Source organism: Trichomycterus rosablanca, chromosome 2 (assembly GCF_030014385.1).
Source record: "Trichomycterus rosablanca isolate fTriRos1 chromosome 2, fTriRos1.hap1, whole genome shotgun sequence".
Classification (NCBI taxonomy): domain Eukaryota; kingdom Metazoa; phylum Chordata; class Actinopteri; order Siluriformes; family Trichomycteridae; genus Trichomycterus; species Trichomycterus rosablanca.
The window spans coordinates 37,947,841-37,963,600 of record NC_085989.1 but is presented as its reverse complement, the minus strand read 5'-3'; positions in this window follow the sequence as shown (position 1 = coordinate 37,963,600).

The window sequence follows — 15,760 nt, the reverse complement described above, 5'->3', positions numbered from 1 at the left end:
GCCGAGCTGTAACAGAAGTTTAAAAGTGAAACAGTGAGAGGGAAATCCAGCTAAACGCAGATACATTTGGAGGTGTTCAGAGTGAATCTGACGGTTATTCCACACATAGTCGTCTCATATGCACACTTTGATGACATATTACCGCACTGCTCAAGCCAAGCGCTGAACAAAGTGACTGTTCAGTAGTACTTTGAAATTAAATAAATACATTTAAAAACAACAAACTAAACACGTTGAGTTTAAGGGAAATGTTGAGTTTAAAGGTACAAATGTCTTGACAAAGGGCGTTAAGCTTCAAAGATTTTGAGTTTAGGGGTTGTTGAGTTACAAGGTACCACGGTATACAAAAGCCACCACTGAAAAGCACAACAAAAGATAACCTTAGAGGTGGGCTAACATGATTAAAATAAAGAGTAAATGCTAATAAGACATATACTAGATCAGGATGACTACACTAAGCCCTATGCTAAAGCTACACTAATGCTAAATCTAAAAAGCTAACAAACAGTAAGAACTAAACTTATCTACAGACTAATTAAATACTAACCAAGATAAGCAAAAGCTAACTGCTAACTAGACAAACAAAGAACTACTAGGAAATGATATTTAAACAATAAACAATAGTGATAACCTAATTATCTCTAAACAAAGGTACACAGGTGTGAAGTCATTTGTGTAAAGCACCAGTGTCTATCTATTTCCTCGGCTGCTCCTGTTAGGGGTCGCCGGCGGATCGTGATCCGCATTATCGGTTTGGCATAATTTTTACGCCGGATGCCCTTCCTGACACAACCCTCCCTATTTATCCAAACTTGGGACTGGCACTACAATGCACTGGTCTATGCATCGTAGCGGCTAGGTACCTATAGGGCAATTCAGCGTCTCCAATTAGCCTGGTTGCATGTAGGAGGAAACCGGAGCACCCGGAGGAAACCCACGCAGACACGGGGAGAACTCAAAAAAAGTTCAAAAAAGAAGTTCAAAAAAGTTAATAAAAAGGACCCAGACTGCCCCGCCTGGGGATCAAACCCAGGACCTTCTTGCTGTGAGGCGACAGTGATACCCACTTAGCCACCGTGCCACCCAGTAAAGCACCAGTGTGACTGCTTCTAAAAAAAACTACAAGTGTCAGTAGCTCAGAAAAACCTCTTCCTTGCTATCAGCAATGAGTAGGTCAGATGAAGTGCTTTGCATCTATCAATCAACCTAACAAAACCACACTAAATACTACCTAGGAATCAAATTAATTGAAACAGAAATGTAATATAATAAAGTATATAATACTAAATAATAATACTAAATCTAATTTATAGTATTCATACTGGAATAATAAATGTTTTTACATTCTGTCTATATTTTTATAAATGCTTTAACGTTCTATCTACATTTGCTTTTGCAGCTTTGATCCACTAGGAGGAGTCCTCCAACCTTACTTTGAATTACACCAATGAACTAACAGTGCATATAAAAGTGATTTGTGGGCGGGAGGGGGCATTAGGAGCATAACTGAAAGCATGTAAGAAATTACAGAACGTAATTTCCAGTATTTATGAATATTTGCAAAGCAATGAAGCAAGAACAACACTGGAGAGTATTACTATTAGACAAATATTACTTTATGATGTGAATATATGTAGTGAATCCCTAAAGGCTCCTCCCTTATACACCACTGCTCCTCTAAGCTGGAGCCAAAAAAGACAAGGAGGGGTAATGTAGGTTTGTGCAATAACTGTCTGAACTTTTTCAAACAGAATTAACTGCTAAGTGCAGTTTTTGCACAAACTGGAACTACAGATATCTATAAAAAGCAATGAGGGTAATGAAGAAATAAACAAAGAGCATGCTACTGTGATCTAATTTTAATCCAACCAATTTTTAAATGATTTTAAATGCTTTGATTTATATAAAATCAAATCCCTCTTCCAGAAAAGTTTTCTCCATTATTGCTTGATACAATACTTCGGCTGCTCAACATTTCACTGTTGCCGTCGTCTGATTCTTCTCTTCATGCTGCACCATACATTTTCAGTAGAAAATCTTACTGCAGGCAGGCCAGTCAGGCAATCACACTCTGTGTCTACAAAGCCACGCTGTTGTAGAGCATAAAGACTAAGGGCTGGCATTGTTTTGCTGAATTAATAGTAGAGTTCTTAAGAAAAGATGTTACATTGTTGGCAGCATGTGTCTCTTTAAAGTTTATTCACATCAATGGCAGCTTCACACATATGCAAGTCACCCATACCATTAAAGATCTTGGCTTTTGCACCTTTCACTGATAACCATCTAGATGTTCCTATTCACCTTTTGCACAAAGATTTTGGTGTCTGTTATTCCCAAAAAACAAGCATAACAGTGGATTCTGACCACAGCACGTGTTTTCACTGTCTTTTGGACCGTCTGAGATGAGCCCTGGCCAAGAGAACTCAGAAGTGTTCACTATTAATGTATGGATTTCTCTTTGTGTAATTATGAGTTATAATAAAAGATTATAAAAATACAAGTGATCACTGTTTGTTTGCATTGTATACTGTATACAAATATTGTAATAAGTCAAACACTTTGCAAACGATTCACTTATACACCACAGACTGAGGTTGGGTAAGCGATGACTGGCCACACACCACATGATGCCCACAGGGATTCGTCCTCTCACCCATGCTCTACACACTGTACCCAAATGACTCTCCAATAAGCATCAAGGGGACGATGATGGAAAAGGTGAGCAGATTCAAGTTCCTCTGTGTACACATAGTCAAGGATCTCACCTGAACCCTTAACACCTCTCACATCGTCAAGAAGGCCAAACAATGCCTCCAGCTCCTCTGAAGTGTTAAACTAGTCACACCAGCCTCAACTAAAGGATCATGAATAACCTGAGTACCCAGAGTACTTAACAGATCTATATTTTCACACTGTGCTCCACCAGCTCATAGGTCTACATGCACATTGGCACTCAACTCAACAGTATATCTGAACACCTAAGGTGTTTACTCCCTATTGGCACAGCACTATATACATCAGCTTCTATATAAGCATCAGCTTCTGTTGTGTTTAGTCATAGTTTCAATTCCTCTTTCAGAACTGAGCTTATTAAAGAAGGTTTGAAAGGATGTGACATTCCTGAAAGAGTAAGATGTATACTTGAATAAATCTATTTTTTATTATTTTGTACACTTGGTGAGCTTGGTGTGAAACAATGGTTAAAACCACACTGCTAGTAAGAGCAAGGCCTGGGTTCTGGGTTTCTAGATCCTGATTTCACAAATACAGAAAGCACATGGCATTACCATTGGGGGAGGCATATCAGTGCACTTCTTGTGCCGGTCCCAAGCCCAGATAAATAGGAGGGTTGCATCTAGCAGTTAGGTAGGCCACTGTGGCAACCACTAACTAGAGCAGCCATTGTTTTTGCTCTGCTTCATCCATTATTTTGGAACACTTGACCTATTGTCAGGTTTTATTAATCCCTGGAAAGATTTCTGACAGTCTGTTGAGTGGGCCAAAAATAGAATTAAATCTACATTTACATTTACTTTTTTAGCATTTAGCAGACGCTTTTATCCAAAGCGACTTACAGTACTGTGACAGTATACAGTCTAAGCAATTGAGGGTTGAGGGCATTGCTCAAGGGCACAACAGTGGCAACCAGGAAGTGATGGGGCTTGAACCAGCAACCTTTTGATTACTAGTTCAGTACCTTAACCACTAGGCTACAATTGCCCTTATCTATAAGTAGAAAAGTTACTGTCAACACAAAACAAGCCAGGGGTTTAATCATAAAAAGCACACATCTGGAGTGAGGTACAAGACCACTTTTTCTCCCAATTTTAGCGTAGTCAATTTGTCTTCCGCTGCTGGGGGATCCCTGATTGCAGTCGAGGTGGGTATATTGCTGCTCACGCCTCCTCAGGAACCCTTTTTTACCCATGCACTCTGCAAAAGCGTCTCTCTATCTGCTAATCAGGGTCCTTACACAGCATTTGATAACCCACCCACATAGTCCGGCCATCCCACTTTAGCAAAAACGTGTCTGCTGCAGGCACTGCCAATTATGCCCGCTAGATGGTGCCCTGCCAACCGGTGGCAATGTCGAGTTCTAAACCATAGAGTTCAGAATCTTGGCGCTGGTGTACTAACGGAATATTCTGCTGCACCACCTGGTGCCTCAGGACCACTTTTATGGCACTGACCATACCTCAAATCTCAGTTCAGTCCACCATAAAGAAAATATGACACTACTTGCTGTATGTTAAGACTAACACGAAATATTTTGCTTTAGATTTTAAGCGTTATGTGTAATCTAAAATAATTGGCAGCCAGTTAATCTCATCCCAACTGTAAAAGCAGCAAAGAGTGATGATCTTATCAGGAATAACAACCTGCTTCCCTCTGGCAGAAGTCCCAAACTGTAAAGAAAAGAAAATTTGTCATTTTAGCATGACAACACCCCAAAGCTACACTGAAGGTATTTAAAATAAAGAAAGCTTGTGAGAGGACCAGTCAGTCTAATCTTTTATCTCTATAAAAACCTAAACATTGTGAACATTTCTGATGATTTTCCAGAATAAGTTATAAATGTTAAGATAAGACAAGTTACTTTTCATTAAGATATAAGTATTAAGATAAGATAAGATAATCCTTTATTAGTAGTATTCCTGCTTGTAACGCACAAAAAGTTCATAAATCCTTGACATTATTTTATTTTTGCCAGTTGTCGGCACTGAGTGCATGATTTTTAGAAGACATTTAAAATTATATAGTATGAGAGCCTACTTTACTAGTGACTTTATAAAAAAATATGTGCAGGACATCATGAAATTGAGCACACTAAAGATTATACTTACCTCGGACTGAACATTAGTTCCACAGGAAACTTTAACCCGGCAGTAAATGAACTGAGAGAAAAAGCTCGCAGGGCCTTCTACGCCATAAAACGTCAAACATTCGTAGAAATTTCTATTCGAATCTGGCTTCAAATTTTTGAATCAATAATTGAACTGATTGCTCTATATGGCAGTGAAGTTTGGGGTTCGCTTACACACCATCAATTCCATAATTGGGACAAACATCCATTAGAGACCCTGCACACAGAGTTCTGTAAAACCATCCTAAAAGTGCACAGACACACCACGAACAATGCGTGCAGGGCAGAATTAGACCGATTTCCTCTTATTATAAACATACAGAGAAGAGCAATCAACTTCTGGAAACATCTAAACGAGAGCGACCTCCAAACTTATCATTATAAAGCCCTGAAACACCAAGAGCTGAGCAAACATACCAGTCCCCTCACCCAGCTGGTCCTGAGTCACTGCACTGATACACCACTAACACACACCGATACACCACTAACACACACCGACACACTAATAACACACACAGACACTCTAACACACACAGACACGTTACTAACACACGCCGACACACCACTAACACACATTAACACAATAAAGACTCAGGAACAGGAGAAATCTGCAAACCCAATTAGAATAAACCAAATTACACAAAAAGTCAGAATTAAATATCTGAATTATTGGGAAACTGAAACTAAAGCTCAGAGTAAAATGCAGTGTTATTTGGCCCTAAACAGTACTGCACATTATCTGAGCACAGTATCTGACCCTAAATTAAGAAACACCCTGACGAGGTACAGACTGAGCGCACACGACCTGGCTGTGGATACAGGGTGACACACTCGGTCCTGGCTGCCCCGGGAGGAGAGGCTGTGCCAGCACTGCACTCTCAGTACAGTAGAGACGGAGCTGCACTTCCTCACCCAGTGTACCAGGTACCACCACATCCTCTCCCAATTCTTCCCTAAATTTAACACCATCATCCCTGACTTTACCTCCCTCCCAGACCCCGACAAACTGCCCCACCTACTGGGGGAGCACAGAGAGAGAGCTGCACTAGCAGAACACTAGCAGCACTCTATACACACACCTGCCATCAGGTGAGGGACAGTGGGTGATCATGTCCCATACACACACACACACAAACTGATCGTTATTACTACCTCATTATTGTAAATATTATAATTTTTATAATTATAAAGTTTTTCTCAGTCGATTTGGTTCATTTCTCAGATCAGAATTGAAATTCTCAAAACTGTTCATTCAATCTCCACATCTTCTTGTCACTTGTGCACATCATAATAGCATTTCTCATTGTGTTTCACATTTTGCAAATGCTTTTGTACATTCATGCAAATGGTCATGTACAATTGTCTGCTGTTTTTTTGCATTATCAATTGCTTATGTCATGTTTATCAAAATGTGTTCTACTGATTGTCTGTTGAATTGTCTTACCCTCCAAAACATTTAGGCTTTGGGTCATTGCCTAGGTCATTACATGCAAAAGTGCTGAACATGTTGTCATAATCTCTCAGGCATAATTTGTACATTTCTATGAAACTTTTTGGTAAATTTTGGTAATTTATCCTAAATTGATTGAATTGTTCTCAGTTGAATCTTGGCTTTCAGTTAAGAAGGGGAATTTGTGAAGGTTTAGCTCAACCAATGGTCAAACAGCTCTCAACCATAGGTCAGATGTGCATCTCATGAACCTTTAATTGACAAACATATATAGAAACAAAACATTGCAGTGTCACAAAGTCTCACAATGGAAAGACAAGGCCATGTACAGGGTGAACAGCCAAGAAGAGGGGTAAGGCTGCGCGGTGGAAGGTTCAGGGGACAAAACAGAGGAAGAGGTAGGAGAGTCCATGCCACTCTAACATCATCAGGCAATGGTTTGCCATTCATCAAAGAATGCTGATGGAATTCCTCCCACCCTACTCCCTATTCCTGAACCCAGTTGAGGAGTTCTTCTCAGCCTGGCGATGGAAGGTGTACGATCACCAGCCGCACACCCAGATGAACCTGCTGACTGCCATGGATGCAGCTTGTGAGGATATCACAGAAGATGTCTGCAGAGGCTGGATTAGGCACTCCAGGATTCCACACTGCATTGTAAGGGAAGATATCCAATGTGACGTGGATGAAAACATGTGGCCCGACAGAGAGGAGCATCAGGACTTATAGAAAAGAAAGCACTATAATTCCTTAAGTTGTTGTCTCAGGTTGTTTTGAATGTTTAGAGTAAGTTTCTAATTTTGTAGTTTTTCCTTTGTGTTATAGAGTGCTGCCAAACAGTTTTCTGTCTTTCCTGAATTTCTATCTGATTTTTTTTGTCAACAAATTGCAGTGCAAACAAAACAGTAAAAGAATATTACTCTATAAATTTGATTGTCAGTCTCCCACATACAGTCATGTGTAACTTTGTGTTCTGTGTAAGTTTGTATTTTGTAACACGTACCGTTTTAATTGATATGCCACAGAATGTGCAGCGTTCTTGTAATCAAAAGCTTAGCTAGTTTCCATCAGAATATACAGAGGTTGGACAAAATAACTGAAACACCTGGTTTTAGACCACAATAATTTATTAGTATGGTGTAGGGCCTCCTTTTGCGGCCAATACAGCGTCAATTCGTCTTGGAAATGACATATACAAGTCCTGCACAGTGGTCAGAGGGATTTTAAGCCATTCTTCTTGCAGGATAGTGGCCAGGTCACTACGTGATGCTGGTGGAGGAAAACGTTTCCTGACTCGCTTCTCCAAAACACCCCAAAGTGGCTCAATAATATTTAGATCTGGTGACTGTGCAGGCCATGGGAGATGTTCAACTTCACTTTCATGTTCATCAAACCAATCTTTCACCAGTCTTGCTGTGTGTATTGGTGCATTGTCATCCTGATACACGGCACCGCCTTCAGGATACAATGTTTGAACCATTGGATGCACATGGTCCTCCAGAATGGTTCGGTAGTCCTTGGCAGTGACGCGCCCATCTAGCACAAGTATTGGGCCAAGGGAATGCCATGATATGGCAGCCCAAACCATCACTGATCCACCCCCATGCTTCACTCTGGGCATGCAACAGTCTGGGTGGTACGCTTCTTTTGGGCTTCTCCACACAGTAACTCTCCCGGATGTGGGGAAAACAGTAAAGGTGGACTCATCAGAGAACAATACATGTTTCACATTGTCCACAGCCCAAGATTTGCGCTCCTTGCACCATTGAAACCGACGTTTGCCATTGGCACGAGTGACCAAAGGTTTGGCTATAGCAGCCCGGCCGTGTATATTGACCCTGTGGAGCTCCCGACGGACAGTTCTGGTGGAAACAGGAGAGTTGAGGTGCACATTTAATTCTGCCGTGATTTGGGCAGCCGTGGTTTTATGTTTTTTGGATACAATCCGGGTTAGCACCTGAACATCCCTTTCAGACAGCTTCCTCTTGCGTCCACAGTTAATCCTGTTGGATGTGGTTTGTCCTTCTTGGTGGTATGCTGACATTACCCTGGATACCGTGGCTCTTGATACATCACAAAGACTTGCTGTCTTGGTCACAGATGTGCCAGCAAGACGTGCACCAACAATTTGTCCTCTTTTGAACTCTGGTATGTCACCCATAATGTTGTGTGCATTGCAATATTTTGAGCAAAACTGTGCTCTTACCCTGCTAATTGAACCTTCACACTCTGCTCTTACTGGTGCAATGTGCAATTAATGAAGATTGGCCACCAGACTGGTCCAATTTAGCCATGAAACCTCCCACACTAAAATGACAGGTGTTTCAGTTATTTTGTCCAACCCCTGTACTTACAGTGTACACTGTTGCACTGACAACATAACTAGCATTTCCGGGTCACTGCTCGTGCGGTCGACTGGTTGGTGCATAGAGTAGCTTGTAGCTTGTATGTTGTTGTCCTTTTTTCTTTTTTTATGTTTTTCTGCTACGTGAGATAAGAGTATGCTGTGCTTAGCTTAGAGCATGAATGGATCGACTGCTGTTGTGTAGTCCAGAGTACTCTTTCGTGGCATGTTATTGTTATTGCATACACCTAGCTAGCGAGCTAACGCTAACAATGAGCTAATGCTAACAACGAGCTAACGCTAATCAGCTAAGTAGCCATAGCATCAACGTAAACGGCTTACAGTATGGACTCCACAAGTTTTTTGTGGATTTCTGTGCTTCTGTTTCTCGTGTTGGATCATTTGCTCTCCGTAACTAATGGATACAGCCTTCCGGATAGCCAACGGATTGTTTATTCCAGAGACTTTCTACTACAGCTGCAGTATTATCCTCACCAAGCAGCTGTCGCAGACAAGTTACCGGAGGAGTTACAACGCAAACACCCACCCGACGGGACGGACACCCGGTTCAACAACAAGAACAACAATAAAAAGAAGTTAACAAGACGGGGGGAAAAGAAAAGTGGAATTAAAGCAAGACTTAAGCGAGGAGAAAGTAAACAGCACCGTGTACTTCCCTCAATGATCCTTGCCAATGTGCGCTCATTGAGCAATGAAATTGATGAGCTGCAAGCTAATGTTTTTCACATGTATGAGATAACCTTCCTCCCCAGGGCAGTCCAGCTCTTAAATGCTGAACACTGACCGGTCATAAGCGCTGATGCGGCTTCATGAAGTACAACTTTTAATAATGCATGCACTTTATAATTCATCTACGAGTTTGTATATGTTCTTATTTGTGAACGCTGTTTGTTGTATTGTATTGTGTGTGCTGTTATGTGTCTTGAGAGTTGTGTGTGCTCTTAAGCTACCTTTATGCCCTTTAAATTGCCCCTCGGGGACAAATAAAGTAATCTGAATCTGAATCTGAATCTAAGTATTTTGACTGCATTGTTCATAGGCAATGACACACAGACTAGACATTCTGATGGCACTGACAAGTTGATTGACATTAATATTTGCTTTTGAGGCAAAAACAAAGAATTCTGAGTGAGGTACGTGCTTTTGCAGGTATTTCATTGAGTTTTGCTGTTTGCACTAACTGTTTTGAGAAATGCAAATCGACTGAGAAAAACTGTATTTTGCACTGTTTTTATTCATATTTTATATTTTTTGCAAATTTTTTGTATATATTTGTTCTTTCTTACTGCTATTTTTATTATTTCTCTGTAACTTGCTTTGGCAATACGAATGTCCTTATTTGTCATGCCAATAAAGCTTCTTTTGAGTTTTGAGTTGAGTTGAGTTGAGTTGAGTTGAGTTGAGTTGAGTTGAGTTGAGTTGAGTTGAGTTGAGTTGAGTTGAGTTGAGTTGAGTTGAGTTGAGTTGAGTTGATAGATAGATAGAAAGATAGATAGATAGATAGATAGATAGATAGATAGATAGATAGATAGATAGATAGATAGATACTTTACTGATCCCAAAGGAAATTAAGGTCCCAGTAGCATTATACATCAAATTGAAATTCAACATTATAAATTCGAAAAAAAAACTGCACAAACATAACCAAGATTGAAAGACCTGAGTTTTACATATATTGAATAACATATATTAAATAAATAACTACAGAGCCGTTATTAATGATAAGCATGGATTAAGTGTAAATAAACAAATGGAATGGAATTAAATAAACAAATGGAATGGAATTAAAAGTACAGGAAGGTGCAGTTCCAAGTATACAGTATATGGTACAAATTAAATATAGATTAAATATTAAATATAAAGTGATAAGTGACGAGTATTGCACATTGAATTGGGCCAATATAGCCATATCTACAGTGTATCACAAAAGTGAGTACACCCCTCACATTTCTGCAGATATTTAAGTATATCTTTTCATGGGACAACACTGACAAAATGACACTTTGACACAATGAAAAGTAGTCTGTGTGCAGCTTATATAACAGTGTAAATTTATTCTTCCCTCAAAATAACTCAATATACAGCCATTAATGTCTAAACCACCGGCAACAAAAGTGAGTACACCCCTAAGAGACTACACCCCTAAATGTCCAAATTGAGCACTACTTGTCATTTTCCCTCCAAAATGTCATGTGATTTGTTAGTGTTACTAGGTCTCAGGTGTGCATAGGGAGCAGGTGTGTTCAATTTAGTAGTACAGCTCTCACACTCTCTCATACTGGTCACTGAAAGTTCCAACATGGCACCTCATGGCAAAGAACTCTCTGAGGATCTTAAAAGACGAATTGTTGCGCTACATGAAGGATGGCCAAGGCTACAAGAAGATTGCCAACACCCTGAAACTGAGCTGCAGCACAGTGGCCAAGATCATCCAGCGTTTTAAAAGAGCAGGGTCCACTCAGAAAAGACCTCGCGTTGGTCGTCCAAAGAAGCTGAGTGCACGTGCTCAGCGTCACATCCAACTGCTGTCTTTGAAAGATAGGCGCAGGAGTGCTGTCAGCATTGCTGCAGAGATTGAAAAGGTGGGGGGTCAGCCTGTCAGTGCTCAGACCATATGCCGCACACTACATCAAATTGGTCTTCATGGCTGTCCCCCCTGAAGGAAGCCTCTTCTGAAGTCTCTACACAAGAAAGCCCGCAAACAGTTTGCTGAAGACATGTCAACAAAGGACATGGATTACTGGAACCATGTCCTATGGTTTGATGAGACCAAGATTAATTTGTTTGGTTCAGATGGTCTCAAGCATGTGTGGCGGCAATCAGGTGAGGAGTACAAAGATAAGTGTGTCATGCCTACAGTCAAGCATGGTGGTGGGAATGCCATGGTCTGGGGCTGCATGAGTGCAGCAGGTGTTGGGGAGTTACATTTCATTGAGGGACACATGAACTCCAATATGTACTGTGAAATACTGAAGCAGAGCATGATCCCCTCCCTCCGGAAACTGGGTCGCAGGGCAGTGTTCCAGCATGATAATGACCCCAAACACACCTCTAAGACGACCACTGCTTTATTGAAGAGGCTGAGGGTAAAGGTGATGGACTGGCCAAGCATGTCTCCAGACCTAAACCCAATAGAACATCTTTGGGGCATCCTCAAACGGAAGGTGGAGGAGCGCAAAGTCTCGAATATCCGCCAGCTCCGTGATGTCGTCATGGAGGAGTGGAAAAGCATTCCAGTGGCAACCTGTGAAGCTCTGGTAAACTCCATGCCCAGGAAAGTTAAGGCAGTTCTGGGAAATAATGGTGGCCACACAAAATATTGACACTTCAGGAACTTTCACTAAGGGGTGTACTCACTTTTGTTGTCGGTGGTTTAGACATTAATGGCTGTATATTGAGTTATTTTGAGGGAAGAATAAATTTACACTGTTATATAAGCTGCACACAGACTACTTTTCATTGTGTCAAAGTGTCATTTTGTCAGTGTTGTCCCATGAAAAGATATACTTAAATATCTGCAGAAATGTGAGGGGTGTACTCACTTTTGTGATACACTGTATATATACATCAACATACATATGCCTGTAAATAAATATACTTCATTTATTCATGTAATGTGGCAGCATGTAATGCAAAAATTCATAGACAGGAGTCAAAAGCTTCAGATAATGTTCAGAAAACATCAGACTGAGGAAAAATTTGATTTGGGCTACAATTATGTGGTTGTTGGTGGTTTCTAAGTTCTAACATTACCACACTACGGCAGCCCTGTGCCTTGCAAGGAAAGATACCAAAATGTGCTCAAGAAAATGTTACTTTAGGTTTATGGTTTAGCAGCATGTTCTTTTTTTGTTTATTTTTATAAATGACTTAAAGTCTATGTAGCATGAATCAGGAACCTGATGTAGTTTATGTGCATCTCTTTATAGAAAATATTTTGGATAAGTCTTCTGTTACTTATTAGCGACATCAACAATGTTGCTTCAGAGCAAAACCAAAGAAATATTGCTATACATTACAAGGGTTCTTCAAAAAGTTTCCACACTTTTTCCAACTCTATTTATTAAGAATTTCAAAAACAAATTATGCCACTTTTCTACATGGTCTCATTCCGATGCATTTTTCCCAGCGTTGTACCAACTTTTTAATGCCATCAGCAAAAACTGTTCTTGGTTGAGCGTGTAGCCACTGATGAACCTTTGCTTTCACAGCATCGTCACATGAAAATCTTCTTCCCCTTAAAGACTCTTTGAGCATCCAAACGGTGTGAATCAGATGTCGCTATATCCGGACTATAAGCTCTTTCTCAGTCTCTAAGACACGACCAATTACTGCTCCTTTCCAACGACAATATAAAAGTGCGGAAATATATATATGTAGCAGGTGTAATGCATCTCTAATTATTGCGGGGCGGAACAGGCAATTAGGTAGCCGTCCTAATAGTCTGGGGAAGGCATTTACTGGCATATACTGCCAGCTTCCAGTCCTCCTCTGTGTTCCTGGTCGGCAACCCGCAGAAGCAACCGTCCCTCTGGACTTGTCCGTAAAACACGCACCCCAACGCTGTGCTGCGTGGCTCACAACATGTGCCGTCTTCTCAAACATGCTGCTCCTAGCTCCCTTAGCTTAGCAGCCAGCCGGTACAAACACTCCATGGACCCCAAAGGCGCCCGCCTAAATGCCTTCCCCGGACCATTAGGACGGCTACCTAATTGCCTGTTCCGCCCCGCAATAATTAGAGATGCATTACACCTGCTACATACATACATATATATATATATACAGTATATATATATATATATATATACATATATATATATACAGTATATATATGTATATAAATATGTATACCTGCTTGTTCATGTTATGTGGCAGCATGTAATGCAGAAAGCCATAGATAACTGGCAAAAGCCTCAGGTAATGTTCAGAACAAACAGCAGACTGAGGTAAAATATGATCTGGCCAACAACAGTCAGCCAATGAGTGTGTGGTAAATTAAATATATGTATATATATATATATACTGTATATATACTGTATATATATATATATATCAGATGCCAAACAGTCATTGGCTGACTGCTTTTGGCATAGGTTAGAAGTTGGGTAAAAATTTTTTTTACATTATTTATTACAGTAAACCAATAAATACTGACTCTGTTACCCATTAGTTTGCTATTCACAACAAGCCGGAAAATGCTGACATCATGGAGAGCACAATAAGAGTACTGAAAATCGGAACAACACAACTCTGCAACACTGTGTAGAGCTCTTCTTCTCTTCTCTTAGCTCCACTGTTAATCATTATAAAAGGTTTGTTGTTAGCTAAAGTGATTTGAATATTTAAAAGGCCTTGTATACCAGAAGTTAAAGAGCTTGTGATAACAATGCTACATTGCTGATTCCCACCCCAGGGCCTGGTGTTTAAGTGTTGTATTGAGAAACAAAGCAAACACCACAGTATCACATGATTTCTAGTAAGATCTGCCAGATTGGACTGAAGTCATGGAAGATTTAGCTCCCCTTTCACATGATTTTGTTTCCCAATCCTGGTTCTGAATCACATTGTGTACATAGGTTTTAGTGATTACTCATTACATATTTTGAAACACCCATGTAGTCAAATTAGTAATTAAACAATTTATTGATAATTAATATAGTGATTCATTAATCAACTTACTTATTTACTAAGAGGAAGGATAATAACTTAAAACTCACTTGATTAACTGCATTTGTGTATGTAATATCTGATTTGAATATATATTTTTATCATTATTATTTTATTTCACTAAGGCTCTGTCTTACTAACGGACTGTGGGTGTAATAATGTGGAATTTGATAGATTTATCTAAGATACAAAAGAGTGTCAGTGCACTTATTGTACATTCTTTTTTATTTTATTTTTTAAATAAAAATGTCATTTTTAAAACAGCAGTTGCATTTGTATGTTAATATTTTTGGTGGGTAGGTATTAATCTAACATAGGCTTTTTTTTTACCATGGCTGCAGTCACTGTGACAAGGACAAGATTACAAGACAGGAGAATACATATTTAAAACTTCTTTTCTAAGCTATGTTACATTTAAAAATGACAGATTTTAAAATAACAAGTGTAAACCAGTTGTAAAACAGTTTTGCTGAGAGACTGAGAGAGAGCGTACAGTCCGGATTTAGCGCCATCTGATTCCCACCTTTTTGGACCACTCAAATAAGCTTTAAGGGAAAGAAGATTTTCATGTGACGATGATGTGAAAGCAGTGCTGCATCAGTGGTTACTCACTCAACCAAAAACATTTTTTTGCTGATGGCATTAAAAAGTTGGTTGCATCAGAGGTGACCATGTAGAAAAGTGATGTCATTTGTTTTTGAAATTCTCAAAAAAGTGCGGAAACATTTTGAAGAACCCTCATACATTTTATGAGTTGGAACAGGGGAATGTTGACCACTGTGTTACATCACCTTTCTTTTAAACAACATTCTGTAACCACTGGGAAATTTAGAACACCAGTAGTAGCTTAAAAAATCTTCCTTGATATAACACTTCAGCTTTTCTACAAATCAGTGTCTCCATTGTCAAATGTTGTGCGAGCCTTTGCTCCCCACATGCATCAATGAGCCTTGGCCGCCCATGACCCTGTCGCCTGTTTACCACTGTTCCTTCCTTGGACCGCTTTTGATAGATACTGACCACTGCAGGCCGGGAACACCCCACAAGAGCTTGTGCAAGTTTTGGAGATGCTCTGACCCAGTCATCTAGCCATCACAATTTGGCCCTTGTCAAACTCACTCAAATCCTTACGCTTGTCCATTTTTTCTGCTTCTAACACATCAACTTTGAGGATAAAATGTTCACTTACTGCCTAATATGTCCCACCTACTAACAAATGCAGTGATGAAAAGATAATCAGTGTTATTCACTTCATCTGTCAGTGGTCATAATGTTATGCCTAGTTGGTGTGTGTTGTTTATATATGGTTTCCACTTTGTGTAGTAGTTGATGTGTTGATGCTTCAATGGAATGTGATTACTGACAAGGGTTTTACAAGGTATTCCCAAGCCCATGTGGTTATCCTACTGAAGCA